Source organism: Nicotiana tabacum, chromosome 22 (assembly GCF_000715075.1).
Source record: "Nicotiana tabacum cultivar K326 chromosome 22, ASM71507v2, whole genome shotgun sequence".
In the NCBI taxonomy this organism is placed as follows: Eukaryota; Viridiplantae; Streptophyta; class Magnoliopsida; order Solanales; family Solanaceae; genus Nicotiana; species Nicotiana tabacum.
In genome coordinates this window covers 133478325-133501295 of record NC_134101.1, presented here as the reverse complement: position 1 = coordinate 133501295, position 22971 = coordinate 133478325, and the positions used below count along the sequence as shown (strand labels likewise).

The 22971-nt window shown below is 42.5% G+C and overlaps 1 long non-coding RNA gene across 1 annotated transcript; it reads left to right on the top strand.

Annotated features, from left to right (window-relative positions):
- Window positions 1–1890: 1890 nt before the first annotated feature.
- LOC142176470 (uncharacterized) lies at window positions 1891–18236 on the top strand. The gene is made up of 3 exons (XR_012705105.1): window positions 1891–2424; window positions 16942–17011; window positions 17945–18236. It is a non-coding gene; the product is annotated as an uncharacterized LOC142176470 (long non-coding RNA).
- The last annotated feature ends 4735 nt before the right edge of the window (window positions 18237–22971 follow it).

Sequence of the window (22971 nt, the reverse complement as noted above, 5' to 3'; positions counted from 1 at the left end):
GTGGAGATACTAGCCATATGGTGAGAGATTGTCCTAGACTCTGGACAGATGTGTTACAGTGGGGTATTCAGACTATGTCTGCTCTAGTTGCTGATATTCCTGCACCGCCAACTTGGGGTACAGGTCATGCGAGTAGAGGGCACCCAAGAGGGGGAGGCCCGACCCGTTGATGCGCTTTCTATGGTAGGGCTGAGGCTGCTACACCAGATGATGTTGTACAAGTATGGTTTTGATTTGTTATGTAGGTCCGTCATTCATATTTTGTTTCGGTTTTGCTTATCGGGTTGAGTCCTCCTATGTTACTTCACATACGGGTGAGTATAGTAATTTGGTACTCTGCTTATGTGTTTGCCTATGTTGGGAGATTTTATAGTGGTAGCCCGTGTCTTTCATTTTGTTTTCATTCATTATTGAGATATATGACTAGGAGTGGCCTTCCCTTACTCATTTCGGTAGTTTTGATGTGATTGTTGGACGATTGGTTACTATTCATGATTTAGATGCTCTACCAATGTGGGAGTTCAGTATGTGTCGTGATTTTTGTTAGCAAAATTGAATTAGTGGAAGCTTTCGGTTGTATGATGTGTATACTACTTGTGATTCAGAGCTGAGGATGGAATCCTCGCATTTTCTTGTGAATTGATATGTTTGGACCAGGCTGCGGGCCGTGCTAGAGTTATATCAGGATGAGAACCTCGTGATTATGATTAGTTCATGTCTTTTGATTCTCCCTTATGAAATTGATTCGTAGTATGGTACTGATAGGGAGTGGCGCCTGTCGAGCTTGTTTGATAGTTCTTTCATGTGTTTCCTTGTATATTCAATCATATTTGTGCTCTGCTTAGTGGGTTTTAACTTGCGAGGTGTGTTCCCAAGTGGTGTTGGGTGTGACTTGTTGATTTGAGTGAATAGTCATGGCATCTTCATGTTTCCTACATCGTTGTCAGTGTTGTGGATGTCTGGGAATGGGGTTCTAGCTAATATGAGGCTTATTGCCAGTGCATGATTTGATTATGGGCAGCTATTATGGCCAGATGAGTTGTTATGGACACATGTGTGATGTGCCACTGCGTATGGTTGTACCTTGTGGGTGTAGGCATAAGTTGTTGCAGCTGGTTGAGGCTAATACCGTGTGTTGATATAGTAATCGGGTCTTTAGAAATGGTCGGATGGTCAGAAATTCGGTTCTAAGGCTTATTGGTATTGGTGGAAGGAATAAATTTAAGTTGAGATGGTGTTGTTGGGCTTATGTGGATTGGGGTAACGTGGGATCACCCTGGGTATATGTGGTGAATACATTCAGTGATTTGATGACTTCAGGACAATTCTTGACACGTTCGAGGACGAATGTTTGTTTAAGAGAGGGAGAATGTAACGACCCGATCCGGTCATTTTGAGAATTAGAGTCTCTTTCGGTGGTTTAAGATCTCGAGCAGCTTCGCATTATGTGTTATGACTGTAGACATGTAATTTTTGACCTTCCCCAAGATTTTACACATTTTAACGTAAAATATTTAGTTTAGGTTTAGTATCGCTATTTTAAATAGTTTTGACTCTTTTACTTTATTTTATCATCATAAAAATAAAAATTACAAAAAAAAATATTTTTTATCTTTAGTTTAAAGTCAATTAGTATATTTATATTTATAGTATACAACATTTGAAAATACAAAAAATTAGTTTCACTTTTAGTATTTAGTTTTATATTAGTTTGTTTTAATTAAGAGTGATTTTTATACTTTATAGATACATTGTATTATTTGGTCTTCTTAGCCTAAATTTAAACCCAAAAAATACATGGTCCAACCCAATTTCTTAGATCCAAGCCCATACCCATTTCCCATTTGACCTAACTTAATTCCTACCCCTAATAAAATAATCCCTAATTCCTAAATCCTTAAGCTAATAACGGATCCCTCGCCTCTCAAAAAATGAGCCGCAATAGATAAAGAAAACAAAGAGGGAAAAAGGCAAAGTAGTTTCTTTCTTTAGTTGGAGGTCAACATAAAACCATTGTCCAATTTCCTAAACAAAAAGAAGCAGTAGCTGGGCAAAAATGATTTGAGCTCAAAGATAGACAAAAAATGGGAGATTTATTTTGTTAATAGAAATCGGCCGAAATTCCCCCATTTTTGAACCTAACGCCTCCTGGTTCTTCTTCTTCAACCATTGACGATCTTTACCGTATCACCGCTGACTCACGTAGAAGGAAGGTCCTGCTAGTTGAGCAAAAGAATAGAAATAATACTTTGAGGATAAGTCTTGGTTGCTTAGATCTGGCAGCAAGGCTGTCTGTTCCGAGGTTGGAGATTTCCGGCGAGGCTTTCCGTTTGAGGACGAGTCGAGGTCAGCGATCTTGGTTGGAACTTCATTGTTGGCGTCAGTTTGCATAGCTGAAGCTCATAATTTGTACGCAACAAAAAGGTTAGAAATCCTTCAATTGAAATGTCCACTCCTAAATCGTTCTTGGTTCAATGTTATATGCATATGGGAGTTTGTCTCTATTTGTGTGTATTTCTGTATGTATATATAATTTTGATTCAAAGTTATGGTATTTCTGTTGAAAGTTTGATTTTTGTAATAAAGTTGAATTTGGGTTTTATGTGTTTGTTGTTTGGTTGTTATATTATTGTTATGGGATTCTGGGTTTTCACTTCAAATAGCAATTCAGTTATGTTTAATCATTTGAGAACCAGTTGTTCGTTAAAGTAGCAATGTTGGGCGTTAATTCTTGATGATTAATAATATGTTATAATGGACGTCCTTTTGCTGCCCTTATAAAATTCACTGTGTCTACAATATAACCTTATAACAGTACATCTCCTCTATCCATTTCGACAATAATGTTTGATAATTCAATAATTTTTCACATAGGAATGCCAACAAAGTTTGATATTTACACATAGTTAAAAATTTTCCTTACATGATATTGATATATAGTTACTATCTCTGTTCTGTTAGTACTTCAAATATCCTAACATAAGTTCATTTTATTCTAGTGCCCAAAATGCACAAGCACCTCAGACTCACTGTTAGTGCAAAAATGCTTTAGGCGTGATTGATAAATAAATTATTGTGGCTATGAGTACAGTTCTCGTGTCATAGTCATGACACGTAATCTCCAATTCGAGTGTGCATTTCACGTGACTCGACCCTAACTTCAAACAATAATAAAATAAATATATCGCAAATCGCGAGTGCATTTCATGTAGCTTAGTTTGCAATGTGTTACAAAACAGCAAGTGTACGACAATCGTAACTTGTTCAAAAAATAATTTCATAAATCCTAAAAAGCGGTTTAAATAATTAAAAGTGGTTTAAAAGTTTAAAAATGCACAATAGGTTTAAAACATGTAATCAATCAGATAATTAGGCCAATATTAATAGTTGAGCGACCATGCTAAAACCACGGAATCCGGGAATGCCTAACACTTTCTCCCGGGTTAACAGAATTCCTTACTCGGATTTTTGTGTTCGCAGACCATAAATAAAAGTCAACTTCCTCGATTCGGGATTTTAAACCGGTGACTTGGGACACCATAAATTATCCCAAGTGACGACTCTAAATAAATATTAATAATTCCGTTTCGATTATTGTCACTTTAATTGGAAAAACTCCCTTATATCCGCTCTTTTGGGGTAGAAAAAAGAGGTGTGACAATGACTTGCATGTATGAGCGAGTTCAGTTTCCGGATGATTCGGGATCAATTTGGAAGAATGATTCCTGTTTTAGAAGCTTAAGCGGTAAGAGTTGACTGGAGTTTTGACTTTTATATAGACGACTCCAAAATAGCGTTTTGATGATTCCAATAGCTTCGTATGATAATTTTGAACTTAGGCATGCGTCTGGATTTGGATTCGGAGGTCCGTAGGATAATTTGAGGCATTTTGGCGAAAAATTGAAAAGTTGAAGTTTTGGAAAGTTTAGAGGTTTGACCGGGAGTTAACTTTGTTAATATCGGGCTCGGATTGCGATTTCGAGAGTTGGATTAGCTCCATTAAGTCATTTGGGACTTGCATGCAAAATTTGATGTCATTCCGAGTTGATTTGATATGTTTCAGCACGAGTCTTAGAAGTTGGAAGATTTGGAAATTCATAAATTTGATTCATGGTGAGATTCGTAGATTCGACATTGTTTGATGTGGTTTGAGGCCTCGAGCAGGTCCGCGTTGTGTTATGAAACTTGTTGGCATGTTTCGACGAGGTCCCGAGGGCCTCGGGTGTGTTCTGGATGGGTTAAGGGCCATTTCTTCATGCTTTAGAGTTGCTGATTCTGTCATCTGGTTTTCTTCATCGCGTTCGCATCAATGCCTTCGCTTTCGCGTAGTGTTATTTGGAGACAGTCAATATTGTTCTTCACGTTCACGTAGTGTTATTTGGAGGCAGGCAGTATTGTTCTTTGCATTCGCGACTAGGAGCCCGCGATCTTATAGCTTGGAAGATTGTTGCCATTGCGTTCGCATTCCCCCTTCCGCATTCGCATAGTGCTCTTTATTTAGGGGCAGTGATGTTCCTTCATTGCGATCTCACCCCTTCACTCGCGATTGCGACGTGTAGCCTGGGCACCTGGTATTTTTTTCACTTCCGCGATCGCATGAGTACATTCGCGATCACGTAGTATATTTTTGGGGCAGTAGTTATTTTTTCCGCGATCGTGATGTGCAAATACCTGGGCATCAGAATATATTTTCGAAAATCGTGGGTTTTGTCCATTTTTCATCTTTGAGCGATTTTTGAGGGGTTCTTAATGTGGTTGTTTGGAGTCAGTGATCTTTACCCGGTTTTGATATTGATTTCATGGGTTTATCTTTGTTTTCATCATTAAATTAGAGAATTAAGTGGGAAACTTGGGAAAAATTTGTAAAATCTTTCAAAAGTGTAAAATGATGATTTGAAGGACGAATTGATATCGGAATTTGATAATTTTAGTATGGTTGAACTCGCATGGGAATGGGTGTTCGGGTTTTGTGAAATTTGTCGGGTTCCGAGGTACGGGTTCGGGGGTTGACTTTTTAGTTTTAATTAAAGATCGAAGCTTTATTATCCGAAATTGTCTTCTATGAGTTTTATTTGTGATTTGAAGTTAGTTTTGCAAGATTTGAGCCGTCCGGAGGTTGTTTCACTCGAGTAAGTCATTTTAAAATAACAGTCTAGCTTCTTTGAGGTCAGTATCTTGCCTAATTATGTATGGGAAAACTACCCCTTCGGAGTCATTTGTGCTAATTGTGTCATCTGAAGGCCATGTACGCAAGGTGACGAGTACGTGCTGAGGCTTATTTTTGGAAATTTGACCCATTAGGGCTCTTAGGTTCTTATGTTCATTGGATATGAAGTTGTTTGTCATGTTAAATTCCCCATTTACTAAATTCACCCTTACGTTTCTTAATTGGAATTAATTGCTTAATGTTCTTCCCTTATTGCCGATTAAAATCTTATGTGCCTTACCTGAAGTTGTTGCCTCTTTTATTGTCATGCTATCCTTTTTGTAATTGCTTAACCATAATTGAAATCATTATTATCTCTTATGTAATTGCTTAGCCTTTATTGAAGTTCGTTATCCCTTTCACTGTTGACGTATTCTTATTTGGGGTCATATAGTCACGCTATCTCCCTTGTTGTCGAATTGTACTTTCGTGGAATCATTGTTACACATTACCTCTCCTTGGTCGAACTATTCTTGTTGAGACTATCATTTCCCTATTGTGACTTTCTTTGTGAGTTCGTTCTTCCGTTTCTTTGTGTTCTGAAGTTCTTGTGTTAATTTACTTGTCATATTCTCGTGTTATTGTTGTTGTTGCTGTTGTATTCAGTGTTGTTGAGCGAGGGCTATGCGTGATTGTGATATTGAAACTGTTTTGAGAAAATGTTGTGGCATATGGGCACATATTGTGAAAGTTATTTTGTTGAGTTGTTATGTTTTGGCACACATGTTATTGTTGAGAGGATTGCTATGATGTTTGCACGAGGTTTCTGTTGTGCTATTGTCATGATGTTTGCACAAGGTTTATGCCGTGCTACTGTTATTATTGATACGCATGCGGTAGTATAAGGTCAGGGTGTTGAAACGCATGCGGTGAGATAAGGTGGGCTTGATACGAGTGGCTAGTGGGGGAACTACTAGAAGCCATGCAGTGTGATAAGGTGAGCCAAAATGTGGGTGCTATTTCGGGAAAAATAATTTTCAAAACTAAATGTAAAGCCTCCTGTGGTGATATAAGGAAAGACTGTGATTTATTTTGTGATTTGAGACTATGAGGCGGTACCTCGGTAGTGGCTCTTGTTGAAATTTCCCTTTTTTTTGTACTTGTCTTTGATTGTTGTTTCCTTATCATACTATTAATTGTCTTTCCCCGTGTAGCACAATTTGCATAGTTCTGTGTAGTTAATCTTGTTGTACTATTTGTGATTTCCATGTCATGGCTGTCTTTATTACATTATACATTTTGTGGTGATCGTTTCTTATGTGCCATTCATTGTCTCTACTCTTACTTGTTGACTTGAATTGTGGTAGAACACTTGCACAAGCATACACATAGATAAATCACCCATATCGGTCTAAGAAGATGAAATTTGATGTTTTGACCATTTACATGTACCCCCGTGTACTTGCCTTATATGTGAATCTTACCCTGTTGGCACGTGAGTTGTCCGTGCAGTCTTGAGTCATTATTATTGTTGGCATGTGAGTGGTCCGTATGGATATTAGATATCGTCACTCCTTGAGCAGTGCTGCTGCGAATTGTAAGGTGGGCACAAGATGCCAAGTGATTAGGGTTCACGAATTGGGACCCGTGATTTGTGATTTTGAGGTTTGGTACCTTGTGGAAATTCTTAGATAAACCTGGTGTGAAAGCGGCCGTTCCTATTAAGTTGTCACTTGTTTTTCTTTATTTGGTTTCATCGGATTTAACTGTGTTCAGCTCACTCTACAATGTTGTACCTATTTGTTTCTTGTTGTTAATTGTTGCTTTTAGCTTCCTATTACAAGCATTGAATTATTATTGCCATCATTCCTAGCTTTATAGAGACGTTGCTCCCTGTTAGTTCTACATTTATACTTGTTCAGGTTGTTTAGTCTAATGAATGTCTTGACTGTTTTTCGTCACTATTCCACCGAGGATAGTCTTAATACTTACTGGGTACTGCTGTGGTGTACTCATACTACGCTTGTGACGGACCAATTTCTCCTATGGGCCGTGATGGTGCCCAACGTTATCGCTAGGCAAGCCAACAATGAATTAACTATGTCATCCTTTGTTTTAAAGATTTAAAATAGTTGATTTTTAAGTTGTGCATAAATAAAAAGTAAGATTTTTAATAAAAAATGATAGATCAGTTTTAAAAGCAAGTGAAACAAGTTAAATAACCAAGAGCCTTTAAGTGACTACTAGCATAAATCACCAGGACCTGGTGTCACAAGTGTAAGGGCTACTAGTAGAATATACAAAAGAATACTACTTTACTGTCTGAAATAAAATAGACAGAAAAATAAGCAAAAGGAAGACTCTGGCTGATGCAGAACGGGATCGGAAGGCAGCTCACTGTATAGTTTCGTAGAAGTGATCAAGTGTGCGCGTCAGACTGATATCCAAATACACCTGCCTCAAATTCTGCACGTTAAGTGCAGAAGTGTAGCGTAAGTACATAAACAATATGTACCCAGTAAGTATCCAGTCTAACCTCAAAGAAGTAGTGATGAGGGGTTGACTTTGACACTTACAATGGGCTAACAATAAAATGTTTAAAAATTATAGCTAAGCATGGATTACTTGAATATAGCTGAAAACTCCATAACAGGAATAATAAACAATCCTCTCGGTAATAGTAAATTCCAAGTTTATTTCCATCATTTAACAATTTATATCTCAAGCTAATGAAGCAATATCAATTATAAATAGTTCCAAAGATTCATTATACGCAATTATGTCGAGGTCGTACGGCCCAATCCAACATAAAGATATTTAAATTGTGCACTATCGAGGGTCAAGCGGCACGAACCATAGATGCATCTATCTGTTACCGAGGCGTTCGACCTGCTCCACAAGAAGAGAAAAATACATTAAAACAACCAACTCAAGACTTATTAAGGGGCATATATTCAAAGAGATACCAAATTCTCATTAACGATTCAATAAATGAAGTTTAACCTTTTACAATTCCTTTATCAAGTTCCAACATGATTTAAGTAATTAAATTAACAATTAGGGTGCAAACATCGCAAGCATAACATGGTTTGGCTCCTAGACACCCGGACATGAGCATAATTAGTAGCTATATATGGACTCTCGCCACCTCGTGCGTACGTAGCCCCCCTCCCCCACAAATAGAAGCACATATTAATTCAATTCATCTATGGGGTTAATTCCCTGTTACAAGGTTCGAAAAGAGACTTACCTCGTCTCAAAGCCTACTTTCTGGTCCAAGATTGTGCCTAAACCCTCAATTCGGTGCCGAACAATTCAAAACTAATCAAATGGTATATAAATTAATTATTACATGTTCAAAAGTTCGTATTCCAACTATTAAAGTGATTACCCAACCCTAAATATAGGATTCCTAAAATTCACCCTCGGTTTCACGTGCCCGGATTCCGAAATTTTTTGAAGAAAGTTGTTACCCATAACCTCATGAACTCAAATATATGAGTTTCACTAAATTCCATAACAAATTTCGTGGTTAAATCTTATTTTTATCAAAACCCTGGGTATTCTATCTAACCCTTAAATTTTGATAAATTTACATGTTAAAATCTACCCAAAATCTATGTTATAAACCAATATTATGTAGAAGTTACTTACCTCAAAATGCTAGGTGAAAACCCCTCTCAAGAAGCTCCAAAATCACTCAAGAAGTGAGAGAAATGGGTTAGAAATGGCTTAAGTCCCGTATTAAATGAACCATTCTGCCCCAGCGATTTCTGCACATGCGGTGCTTGGTCCGCTTCTACGGATGGGATCCTGCTTCTGCGGTCCCGATTCTGCGGCAAGCGTGTCGCTTTTGCGGCTGGGTTCGCACCTACGCCCTTCCTCATCGCACCTGTGCGTTCGCGGGTGCGCACAAAATTCCGAACCTGCAGTCCCTGACCAAACGCTCCCAAACCGCTTTTGCGGCCCAACCCTCGCACCTACGGGCTCGCACCTGTGGCCCTAAGCTCGCAGGTGCAGGCATACCAGAACTGGTGCACCAGCAGCCCTCTTGAATTTCAAACTCAATTTCCACACCATCCGAACAACATCTGTGGCAGACTCGCTCGCACCCTCGTAACGCACATAACAACATCAAAACTAAGAATCACACCCCAAACCAATTGAAATCAAGAATATGAACTTTAAGTTCTTCAATTTACTCCCAATGCGCCAAAATGTACTTAAATTACTCAGAATGACACCAAATTTTGCGTGCAAGTCTTAAATCACCATAAGGAACTGTTCCGGGTCTCGGAATCCCATTTGGACCTCGATATCACCAATACCTATTCCAAACCAAATTTAAACAACTTTAAAACCTTCAAAGAACCAACTTTCACTATTAGGCGCCGAGACACTCCCGGGTTATCCAAAACCCGATCTGAGCATACGCCCAAGTCGGAAATCATCATACGAATCTATTGGAACCATCAAATCTCGATTCCAAGGCCGTTTACTCAAAATGTTGGCCGAAGTCAAACTTAGCCTTTTAAGGCCAAACAATGAAACCAAATATTTTGATTTTAACCCAAACTCTTCCAAATCCCGAATTAACCATCCCTGCAAGTCATAAAACAGTAAAAACATGTACGATAAGTCTTATTTATGGGAACAGGGTTCTAGAAGGCAAAACAACTGGTTAGGTCGTTACATTCTCCACCTCTTAAACAAACGTCTGTCCTCGAACGGGTCTAGAATCATACGTGGAGTGCTGAATAAGTGTGGATGTCTGCTCCGCATATACTCCTCGGACTCCTAGGTCGCCTCCTCGACTGGTTGGCCCCTCCACTGAACATTCACTGTAAAAATCCTCTTGGATCTCAACTGGCGAACCTGCCTATCAACAATGGCAACTGGCTCTTCCTCATAACCCAGGCTCTCATCTAACTGAATCGTGCTGATGTCTAACACATGTGACAAGTAGGGCATGATACCTCCAGAGCATAAACACATGGAAAATTGGATGAACTCCCGATAGACTAGGAGGTAAAGAAAGCTCATAAGCAACCTCCCCAACTTGTCTCAACACCTCAAATGGGCCTATAAACCTTGGGCTCAACTTGCCCTTCTTCCCGAACCTCATGACCCCCTTCATCAGTGAGACTTTCAATAGAACCGTCTCGCCCACCATAAGTGATAAATCACATGCCTTCTGATCCGTGTAACTCTTCTGTCTGGACTGTGTTGTGCGAAGTCGCTATTGAATCAACTTTACCTTTCCAAGGCATCCTTCACCAAATCAGTACCATATAACTTAGCCTCGCGGGGATCAAACTAACCGATGGGAGAACAACATCATCGACCATATAAAGCCTCAAATGGAGCCATCTCAATGCTGGACTGATAACTGTTCTTGTAAGCAAACTCGTCCAAGAGCAAGAATCGATCCCACTGCCCTCCAAAGTCAATCACACATGCTCTGAGCATATCCCCCAAGATCTGAACTATCTGCTCTGACTGCCCGTCGTTCTATGGATGAAATGCTATGCTGAGCTCTACACGGATCCCCAACTCACTCTGTACTGCTTTATAGAAATGCAAAGTACACTGAGGGCCTCTATCTGATATGATAGAAACATGCACACCATGCAACCGAACTATCTCCTGAATATAAATCTGGGCCAACCTCTCCGAAGTATAAGTAGTTGCAACTGGAATGAAGTGTGCTGACTTGGTCAAGCTGTCAACAATGACCCAAACTGCATCAAACTTCCACAAGGTCCACGTCAACCCAACTACGAAGTCCATAGTAATACTCTCCCATTTCCACTTCGGTATAGTCATCTGCTAGAGTAGGCCACCTGGCCTCTGGTGCTCATACTTAACCTGTTGGCAATTTAGGCACCTAGCTACATACTCAACTATGTCTTTCTATATCCGCCGCCACCAATAATGCTGCCTAAGGTCGCGATACATCTTTGTAGCACCTGGATGAATAGAATACCTAGAACAATGTACCTCTTCTAGAATCCTCTCCCTCAAGCCATTGACATTAGGAACACATAGACGACCATAGAGTCGCAGAACACCATCCTCGCCGATAGTAACCTCCTTGGCACCACTCTGTAGTACCGTCTCTGAGAACCATCAAGTGCGGATCATCAAATTGTCGAGCCCTGATCTACTCCCATAGTGAAGACTGGGCAACAACGCATGCAAGAACTCGGATGGGCTGTGAAATATCCAACCTCACAAGTCTGTTAGCCAAGGACTGAATTTCCAAAGCTAGTGGTCTCTCCTCTGCTGAAATGAATGCCAAACTACCTATACTCTCTGCCTTTCTGCTCAAGACATCCGCAACTACATTCCCCTTGCCCGAATGGTAAAGAATGGTGATACCATAATCCTTTAGTAACTCAATCTATCTATGCTGCCTCAAATTGAGATCCCTTTGCTTGAACAGATGCTGCAAGATGCAATGATCAGTATAAACCTCACAGGACACCCCATAAAGATAATGCCTCCAGATTTTAAGAGCATGAACAATCGCAACCAACTCCAAATCGTGTACATGGTGATTTTTCTCATGGATCCTCAGCCAGCGTGAAACATATGCAATAACTCGCCCCTCTTGCATTAATACACAACCCAAACCGATGCGTGAAGCGTCACAATACACAGTATACATCCTCGAACCAGAAGGCAACACTAGAACTGGTGTTGTAGTCAAAGCTGTCTTGAGCTTCTAAAAGGTTGCCTCACAATCATCGGACCAATGAAATGGAGCACCCTTCTGGGTTAATCTAGTCAAAGGTGCTGCAATATATGAAAAGCCCTCCACAAATTGGCGATAATAACTTGCTAACCCCAAGAAGCTCCTGATCTCCGTTGTCGAAGTGGGACGAGGCCAACTTTGAACTGCCTCAATCTTCTTGGGATCCACCTTAATGCCTTCGTCTGATACAACATGTCCCAAGAATGCTACAGAATCTAGCCAAAACTCACACTTGGAGAACTTAGCATATAGCTTCTGTTCTAGTAATATCTGAAGTACCACTCTCAAATGTTGCTCGTGCTCCTCCATGCTGCGCGAGTAGATCAAAATGTCATTAATGAAGACAATAGCAAACGAATCAAAGTATGTCCTGAACACCCTGTTCATCAAGTCCATAAACGCCACTGGGGCACTAGTCAAGCCGAAGGATATCACTAGAAACTCATAATGGCCATATTTAGTATGGAAAGTAGTCTTCGGGACATCCGAGTCCCGAATCTTCAACTAATGGTACCCCGATCTCAAGTCAATATTGGAGAACACCCTAGCACCATGCAGTTGGTCAAACAAATCATCAAACGTGGCAACGAGTGCTTGTTTTTAATGGTAACTTTGTTCAATTGGCGGTAATCAATGCACATCCGCATAGTCCCATCTTTCTTCTTTACAAATAACACTGGTGCACCCCAACATGATACACTTGGTCTGACGAACCCCTTTGTTAGAAACTAATCAAGTTGTTCCTTCAACTCATTCAATTCTTTCAGAGCCATAAGGTATAGTAGGATAGCCATAGGCTAGATACCTAGAGCCAAGTCAATACAGAATTCGATATCACGATTTGGTGGCATGCCTAGAAGGTTAGAAGGAAACATATCGGAGAACTCCCGGACTACTGGTACTGAATTAATCACCGGAGCCTAGCTCTGCGGTAGTATCCCGAACATAAGCTAAATAAGCCAAACAACCCTTCTCGACCATATGTCGAGCCTTCAGAAAAGAGATAACCCGACTAGATGCACTGATAGATGAACCCTTCCACTCCAATTTAGGCACCTTTGGCATCGCCAAGGTAACAGTCTTGGCATGTCAATCAAGGATGGCGTGATATGGGGATAGCCAGTCCATCTAGGATGACCTCAAAATCGGCTATATCAAGCAACAGAAGGTCCTCTCTAGTCTTGTATCCACAGAATGTGACCACACAGGACCAATAAATCCGATCCACAAAATAGAATCGCCCATTGGAATGGACACATAAACAGAAGTACCCTAGGACTCACGAGGAATATCCAGGAAATGAGCAAACAAAGATCACATAGATGAATAGGTAGATCCTAGATCAAATAGTATCGAAGCATCCCTACCATAGACAGAAGTAATACCTGTGATCACGGCATCTGAGGCCACTGCATCTGGTCTGGCCGGAAAAGCATAGAACCTAGCTGGGGCACCGACTGGCTATCCCCCACCTGACTGGGTTGTAGCTGGCTGGCCTCCACCTGCCTAGCCTCCACCTCTAGGATGGCCCCAACCCGTTTGTCCTACGCCTATGGGCGGCCGGACAGCTGATGTTGTAGTCATAGACTGCTGGCCCTGCTGCACTGCCTTGCTTCGAAGCCTGAGGTAGAATCTCTGCATATAATTGAAATCTCTGCACTCGAAACAACCTCACGGTACAGTGATCTGCTGGCCTGAAGTCTGACCCTGATTGCCTGAGCACCCACTGGAAAAACCCTGAATGGCTGGTGGGCGGTAAGAACTCTCTAGCATGGCACTGAAATAGGGTCGCACTAGAGCACCACGAGGAGGCGGCGGTGCTGGATATGTGGGCCTGCTAGGCTGACCACTCCCAAACTGACCTCTGCCCCCAGCCGGGGCATCTTTAAACTCTCTAGAATAACAGACCCGATTGTTCCACTGTATCTGCTCTCTACCTCTCTGACCGTAACCCTCAATTCTCTGAGCTATCTCCACTACTAGCTGATAAGAAGTCTTCGTTGCAACCTCCCGGGCTATAGTGGCCTGAATACCTGAGTGCAACTCAGCAACAAACCTCCGCACGCTCTTTGTGTTCGTAAGAAGTATCATAAGTGCATGGCAAGACAACTTAGAGAACCTCGCCTCATAAACGGTCACTAACATCTGACCCTACTAGAGCTGCTCAGACTGGAATCGTAACTTTTCCCTCTGGGAGGGTGGAATATACTTATCCAAGAAAAGGCATGTAAACTGATCCCAAGCCATGAGAGGAGAACCTGCTGGTCTGCCGAGAACATGAGACTGCCACTACCTACGGGCCCTGCCCTCCAGCTGGAAAGTAGTGAAATCCATCCTATGGGACTCCAATATCCTCATGTTATGCAGTATGTCCCTGCACCGATCAATGAAGTCCTAGGGATCCTCATGTCGCTCACCCCCGTAGATAGGAAGGTGTAGCCTAGTCCATATGTCCAATAGCTTCTGCAGCTCGTCGGCCACAACTAGTCTGGCTCAGGTATGGATGCTGCTACTAGCTGGGCCCTGCGTACGGGTAGTGCGCCCAAGGTCTGATATACAACAGCTACATGCCCAGGAGCCTGAGCAATATGAGTCTGTGCTCCCCCTCCCGCCTAAGATGTGGCTGGGTCTGCTGGAAATAAACCAACTTGGGTCATAGAGTCCATGAACTGTAGCATACGACCCATAACCTCCTAAAATCCCGGTGCTAACATGAAATCAACCTGGACTGGCTCTGTTGTAGGCACCTCGCTCTGCTCCTCAATAATGGGATCCACCACTAGATCCGCTAGTGGTACAACTGGGGCAATGCTGGGACTTCCTCGTTCCCTACCTCAGGCTGGTGCCCTCCCCCGGCCTCTGCCTCGGCCTCTAGCAACAAGAGGAGCAGCCCCTCCTAGGTATGGAACGTCTGTCGTGCACGTTCTCACCATCAGTGAAAGAATAAGAGAAAGAAACTTAGTACACCATCAACTGCACGATAGGAGATGAAAAAGAGTAGTTTCCTAACACCCTATAGCCTCTCGAAGATAAGTACGGACGTCTCTGCACCGATCCGCAAGACTCTATTAGGCCTGCCCATAACTTGTGAAACCTATGTGAACCTAGTGCTATGATACCATGTTTTCACGACCCAATTTCTCCTATGGGTCGTGATGGCGCCAAACGTTATCGCTAGGCAAGCAAACAATGAACTAACTCTGTGATCCTTTGTTTTAAAGATTTAAAATAGTTGATTTTTAAGTTGTGCATAAATAAAAAGTAAGATTTTTAATAAAAAAAATGATAGATAAAGTTTTAAAAGCAACTGAAACAAGTTAAATAACCCAAAACTGTTAAGTGTCTACTAGCATAAATCACCAGGACCTGGTGTCACAAGTGTATGGGCTACTAGTAGAATATAAAAAAGAATACTACTCTACTGTCTAAAATGAAATAGATAGAAAAATAAGCAAAAGGAAGACTCCGGCTGCTGCAGAACAGGCTCGAAAGGCAGCTCACTGTGTAGTCTCGTAGTAGTGACCAAGTGTGCGCGCCAGAATGATATCCAAATGTATTTGTCTCAGATCCTGCATTTTAAGTGTAGAAGTGTAGCGTGAGTACATAAACAACATGTACCCAGTAAGTAACCAGTCTAACCTCAAAGAAGTAGTGACGAGGGGTCAAATTTGACACTTACTATGGGCTAAAAATAAAATGTCAAAAATTATAGCTAAGCATGGATTACATGAATATAGCTGAAAACTCCATAACAGGAAATAATAAACAATCCTCTCGCTAATAGTAATCCCAAGTTTATTTCCATCATTTAACAATTTATATCTCAAGCCAATGAAGCAATATCAATTATAAATAGTTCCAAAGATTCATTATATGCAATTATGCCGAGGTCGTATGGCCCGATCCAATATAAAGATATTTAAAGTGTGCACTGCCGAGGGTCGAACAGCACGAACCACAGATGCATCTATCTGCTACCGAGGCGTTCGACCCGATCCACAAGAAGAGAAAAATACATTAAAATAACCAACTCAAGATTTATTAAGGGGCATATATTCAAAGAGATACCAAATTATCATTAATGGTCCAGTAAATGAAGTTTAACCTTTAACAATTCCTTTATCAAGTTCCAACATGATTTAAGCAAATAAATTAACAAGTAGGGTGCAAACATCGCAAGTATAACATGATTTGGATTCTAGAATACTTGGAAATGAGCATAATTAGTAGCTACATATGGACTCTCGTCACCTCGTGTGTGTTTCAGATGCTCAACGGGTCATTTTTGGACTTAGAGAATTGCAGAAAAATGTTGCAGCAGTCAATTCTGGTTTCCTTATTTGCATTCGCGAGTAGGGTCTCGCGTTCGCGAAGAGGAGCTGGGGCTGGTGAGGAGTTAACACTTCGCGTTCGCGAGGCTGTGGGACTTTGTGCCTACACGTTCGCGAAGGCAGTCTCGCGTTCGCGTAGAGGAAGAGAAATGATCATCGCGTTCGTGGCTCAGGCATCACGTTTGCGAAGAGGGAGACTGGCCAGTGAACTTTAGTGCATCGCGTTCGCTACCGTGGCCTCGCGTTCGTGAAGAAGAACGCGCCTGGGCAGAATGTTTTCGTTCAAAATCGAGGGTTTAGCGATTTTTATCAAAACTTAAGCTTGGGAGCTCGGATTTGAGCGAGATTTTGAGAGATTTTCCGAGATATCGATTGGGTAATGATTCTTAACTCCTTTTTGCTTGTAACCCATTAATCTAAAAATGAATTCAACCTTTAATTTTGGAATTTGTATGAAAATTGGGGAAAAGTTCTTAGACCAAGAATTTGACTTTTGATTGGGGATTTTACATTGGATTAGGATAATTTTGGTATGGTTAGACTCGTGAGAATGTGAGGATTCTGGAAATGTAAATTTTACCCGATTTCAAGACACGGGCCTAAGGGGCGTTTTGGTCATTTTACCTAATTGCGCGTATTAGCTTAGAATTTAATTGTAAAATCAGTCAATTGAAGTGTTATTTACATTATGAAATTGAATTGAATAGATTCGGGCCATTTGGAGTCGAGTACTCGTGGCAGGAGCATGATTTTGGATTGATTTTGAGCCGGTTCGAGGTAAGTGGCTTGTCTAACCTTGTGTGGGGGACCTTCCCCTTAAGATTGTTATATTTGGTAATTGAAATGCCTTGTACTTAAGGTGACGAGTGCGTACTTGTGCTAATTATTGGAAATCCGATTTTCATTAAGTAATCACTAGTATATTTCCTTTCCTGTTTTTATTACTTGCACTATTAAGCCTGTTGTTAGCTTTGGAAAGCATGTCTAAGTGACTTAATTGTTTTATTTGCTCAACCTGCCTTACCTGAATTTTGTGCAGCATGCTACGTCAAAATCACTTGTTGCCTTAATATGGAATTTTTCCATTTCTGTATATTTTCCTGTTACTGCTGTGTATTTATTTTGGGACTATGAATGTGGGATTCCGGTAGCTCCCTCTTGTCTGTTTATTTTGGGACTACGGATGTGGGATTCCGGTAGCTCCCCCTTGTCTGTTTATTTTGGGACTACGGATGTGGGATTCCGGTAGACCCCCCTGCACGGTTATATGGAACTACGGGAATGTACTCGGTAGATTCCCCCAATACTAGGTATTTATATTTGAGACTACAGAACGGGATTCTAGTAGATCCTCGCACACTATGAGTTGGACTACGGGACGGGATCCTGGGAGATCCATTGGATATGTACATATGGAACTACAAGACGGTATCCTGGGAGATCCCATGTTGTTATTTTGGTGCTAAGTCGCATTTCTTTCCGTGTTTTGCTTGTTCCTGCAATAGTTGTTGCCCTTTTTATATCATGTGTTACTTTTACTGCTGTATTTATTTATACTGTTCTTTTCTACACTGTCAAACTTTATATTTTATTTAACCTCAGTAGGGCCCCGACTTTCCTCGTTAATACCCGACCGAGGTTAGGCTTGGCACTTACTAAGTATCGCTGTGGTGTACTAATGCCCCTTCTGCGCATGTTTTTCATTTGCAGATCCAGGTACTGCGACTCAGTCCTATCACCCTTGAGGCGAGGCGACTGCTCTAACGATTTCGAGGTATATCTGCCGCGTCCATAGACCAAGGAGTCCCTTTCTATTCTAGATTTTAAACATTTGCCCTTCTGTAATTCTTTCCCTTGTTAGATATTCTGGAGTTAGACATTGTAGATATCCAAAGGCTTGTGGTTCTGTGAGTTTTCGGGTTTTGAGATAGTGTACTTGATTCTGAGAATGTTGTGTTGTATATGCCGCGCGGCATTTTAACTATTATTTTCATTCGGTTATTTTGGCTTTTGATTATTTCTTCCGCAAGTTTCGTTTATGTTCTGTATTTATTAGGCTTACCTAGTCGTAGAGACTAGGTACCGTTACGACAGTTCACGGAGGGCGAACTGGGGTCGTGACAAGTTGGTATCAGAGCTCTAGGTTCATAGGAGTCATAGATCACAAGCCGGTTTATTAGAGTCTTGCTGATCGGTACGGAGATGTCTGTACTTATCTACGAGAGACTATATAACTGTTAGGAAATTCCACTTCATTTGATTTCCTTGTCGTGCGATATTTTGACATCACTATTATAAACTTCTGTCTTCTATTTTCTCACAGATGGTGAGAACATGTGCTACCCGAGATGATGAGGCACCGACGCCCCCTACTGTAGCCGTCAAAGGCCGGGGCCGGGGTAGAGGCCAAGGACGCACACGTGGTGCAGCCAGAGCACCTGCACGAGGTGCCGTCGAGGTACCACCAATAGTTCCAGCCGAAGTCCAGGCACCTGACACGCCTACTACTACTATTACTACTCTAGCTCTTCAGGAGACTCTACAGTTCATGAGCATGTACACCACTCTGGCTCAGGCAGGGTTGCTTCCCCTTGCTGCAACTACATCTCAGGCTGGGGGAGGAGTAAAGACTCCCGCCACCCACACTCCTGAGCAGCGAGTGCATGTTGAGTAGGTCCCTGAGATTATTCTTGTATCGCCTGCAATGCTAGTTTAGCCCGAGGTTAGGGCAGCGACTTCCGAGGATGAGTAGCTGAGGCTTGAGAGGTTCAAGAGGTACAAGCCTCCTATATTCAGCGGTCTAGCATCAGAGGATGCTCTGGGGTTTCTAGATGAGAGTTACTGCATTCTTCGTACCATGGGTATATCAGGATCGAGCGGGGTTTCCTTCACTACTTTCCAGCTTCGAGGAGCCGCCTATGAGTGGTGGCGCACCTATGAGTTAGATAGTCCGGATGAGGCTGCTTCGCTAACTTGGACTCAGTTTTTAGATATGTTCCTAAGAGAGTATGTTCCTCAGAGCCTCAGGGATGCATGGCGCACAGAGTTTGAGCATTTGCGCCAGGGTACTATGATTGTCTCAGAGTATGCAGTCTGTTACACTAGTTTGGCTAGGCATGCACCAGCCTTGGTTTCTACTGTTCGCGAGAGGGTTCGCCGGTTTATTGAGGGCCTTATTCCCAGCATCAGGTCTAGCATGGCTCGTGAGTTGGAGATGGATATTTCTTATCAGCAGGTGGTGAGCATTACTAGGAGGATTGAGCGTATGCATGCTAGAGAGAGAGAGAGAGAGAGAGAGAGAGAGAGAGAGGAGAGGAGAGGGAGGCCAAGATGTCTCGAGAGTCTGGCCATTTCTCTGGTGCCCATGCCCTAGTAGCCGGTCGTCATAGTAGGGGTTATATGAGTCACCTCGTTCATTTAGCTCTTCCAGCAGCCAGTGGTGTTCCATCTCCTCCTAGACCTTAGGAGCCTTATTATTCACCTCTAGTATCTAGTGCGCCTCCTACGCGGGGTGCTTTCAGTGGTCAGTCCAACAGACCTAGCCCGAGCCAGTCACAACCACCACGTCCTCCCAAAGCTTGTTTTAAGTGTGGTGACTCATGCCATATGGTGAGGGATTGCCCCAGATTTGGGAGGGGTGCACCTCTACAGACTTCTCAGCCACAGCGTGCCCCGCAAAGTTCTCAGGCTATGGTTATAGCTCCAGTTGCTATCCCACCTGCTCAGTCAGCTAGGGGTGGAGGTCGGGGAGGTAGAGGTCGCCCTAGAGGGGGAGGCCAGGCCAGATACTATTCCCTTCTTACTCGTACCGAGGTTGTTGCCTCCGATTCTATCATCATAGGTATTATACTGGCTTGTCATAGAGATGCATCGGTTTTATTCGATTCATGCTCCACTTACTCTTATGTGTCTTCTTATTTTGCTCCGCATTTGGGTGTATCTCGGGATTATTTGAGTTTCCCTATTTATGTTTCTACTCCTGTAGGAGATTCTCTTGTTGTGGACTACGTTTATCGGTCGTGTTTGGTTGCTCTTAATGGTTTTGAGACCAGAGCCAATTTATTGTTACTCAGCATGGTTGACTTTGATATTAACTTGGGCATGGACTGGTTGTCATCCCATTATACTATTCTTGATTGTCACGCCAAATCCATGATGCTGGCTATGCCAGGTGTACCGCGTGTTGAGTGGAGGGGTACTTTAGATCACACTCCCAGTAGAGTTATTTCTTTTCTTAAAGCTCAACGTATGGTTGAGAAGGGGTATGATGCGTATTTAGCTTATGTGAGAGATGTCAGTATTGATACCCCTCCAGTTGATTCAGTCCTAGTAGTACAGAATTTTCCCGATGTGTTTCCAGCTGATCTTCTAGGCATGCCGCCTGATAGAGATATTGATTTTGTCATTGATCCGTTGCCGGGCACTCAGTCCATTTCTATCCTCCGTATCGTATGGCTCCTCCTGAGTTAAAGGAGTTGAAGGATCAGTTGCAGGAATTGCTTGACAAGGGTTTTATTCGGCCCAATGTATCACCTTGGGGTGCGCCTGTCTTGTTTGTGAAGTAAAAGGATGGTTCTATGCGTATGTGTATTGATAATCTCCAGCTGAACAAGGTTACAGTGAAGAACCGTTATCCTTTGCGTCGTATTGATGATCTGTTTGACCAACTTCAGGGCACACAGGTGTTTTTTAAGATTGACTTGCGCTCAGGTTACCATCAGTTGAAGATTCGGGCGCCAGATATCCCAAAGACTGCTTTTAGGACTCGGTATGGTCATTACGAGTTCCTTGTCATGTCATTTGGGCTGACCAATGCCCCAACAACTTTTATGCACTTGATGCACAGTGTGTTCTGATCGTTTCTTGATTCATTCGTCATTATCTTTATTGATGATATTCTGGTGTATTCCCGGAGTCGGGAAGATCATGAGCGGCACCTGAGGACTATGCTTCAGACTCTAAGAGAGAAGGAGTTATATGCTAAGTTCTCAAAATGTGAGTTTTGGTTGGATTCAGTAGCATTCCTAGGCCACATGGTATCGAGTGAGGGCATTCAGGTGGATCCGAAGAAAATAGAGGCCGTGCAGAATTGTCCCAGACCATCCTCAGCTACGGAGATCCACAATTTCCTTGGCTTGGCGGGTTACTACCGTCGTTTTGTGGAGGGGTTTTCATCGATTGCAGCCCCCAGGACCAGGTTGACCCAAAAGGGTGCTCGATTCCAGTGGACGAAGGAGTGTGAGACGAGCTTTCAGAAGCTCAAGACAGCTTTGACCGGAGCCCCAATTTTGATACTGCCTACATGATTGGGGTCTTATACGGTCTATTGTGATACCTCAAGGATTGGCCTCAGAACGGTGTTGATGCAGGACGGTAGGATGATTGCCTACGCGTCCAGATAGTTGAAGATACATGAGAAAAATTACCATGTCCACGACCTTGAGTTAGATGCCATTGTTCACGCCCTGAAGATCTGGCGCCATTATTTATATAGGGTTCCCTGTGAAATTTATACTGACCATCGGAGCTTGCAGTACCTGTTCAAGCAAAAGGATCTAAATTTGCGCCAGAGAAGGTGATTAGAGTTGCTGAAGGACTATGATATCACTATTTTGTATCACATGGGCAAAGCCAATGTGGTGGCCGATGCTTTGAGTCACCGGGCAGAGAGTTTGGGGAGTTTGGCTTAATTATCGGCACCAGAGAGGCCTATAGTGATGGATGTTTAGGCCTTAGCCAGCCAGTTTGTGAGATTGGATCTTTCAGAGCCAAGTCGGGTTCTAGCTTGCGTGGTTTCTCGGTTTTCCTTATTTGATCGTATTAGGGAGTGTCAGTCTGTTGACCCTCATTTGCTTGTCCTCAAGGACAAGGTTCAGCATGGTGATGCCAGAGATGTAATTATTGGTGATGATGGGGTGTTGAGGATGCAGGGTCGGATTTGTGTACCCAATGTCGATGGGCTTCAAGAGTTGATTCTAGAAGAGGCCCATAGTTCACGGTATTCCATCCATCCGGGTGTCGTGAAGATTTATCAGGATTTGAGGCAGCACTACTGGTGGAGGCGGATGAAGAAGGATATAGTTGGATTTGTAGCTCGGTGCCTCAACTGTCAGTAGGTGAAGTATGAGCACCAGAGACCGGGTGGGTTACTTCAGCAGATAGAGATTCCGGAGTGGAAGTGGGAGCGGATCACCATGGACTTTGTAGTTGGGCCCCCACGGAATTTGAGAAAGTTTGATGCTATTTGGGTGATTGTGGATCGGCTGACCAAGTCTACTCACTTTATTCTTGTGTGTACTACTTATTCCTCGGAGTAGTTGGCGGAGATCTGTATCCGGGAGATTGTTCGTCTGCATGGTATTCTGGTTTCCATCATTTCAGATAGAGGTACTCAGTTCACATCACGGTTCTGGAGAGCCGTTCAGCATGAGTTGGGTACTCGGGTGGAGTTGAGTACAACATTCCACCCGCAGATGGACGGACAGTCCGAGCGCACTATTCAAATTCTTAAAGATATGCTCTGTGCGTGTGTGATTGAGTTTGGAGGGTCTTGGGATCAGTTCTTGCCATTGGCGGAGTTTGCGTATAACAATAACTATCGGTCCAACATTCAGATGGCACCGTATAAGGCTTTATATGGTAGACGGTGTAGATCCCTAGTGGGTTGGTTTGAGCCGGGTGAGGCCAGATTATTGGGCACATACTTAGTTCAGGATGCTTTGGAGAAGGTTAAGGTG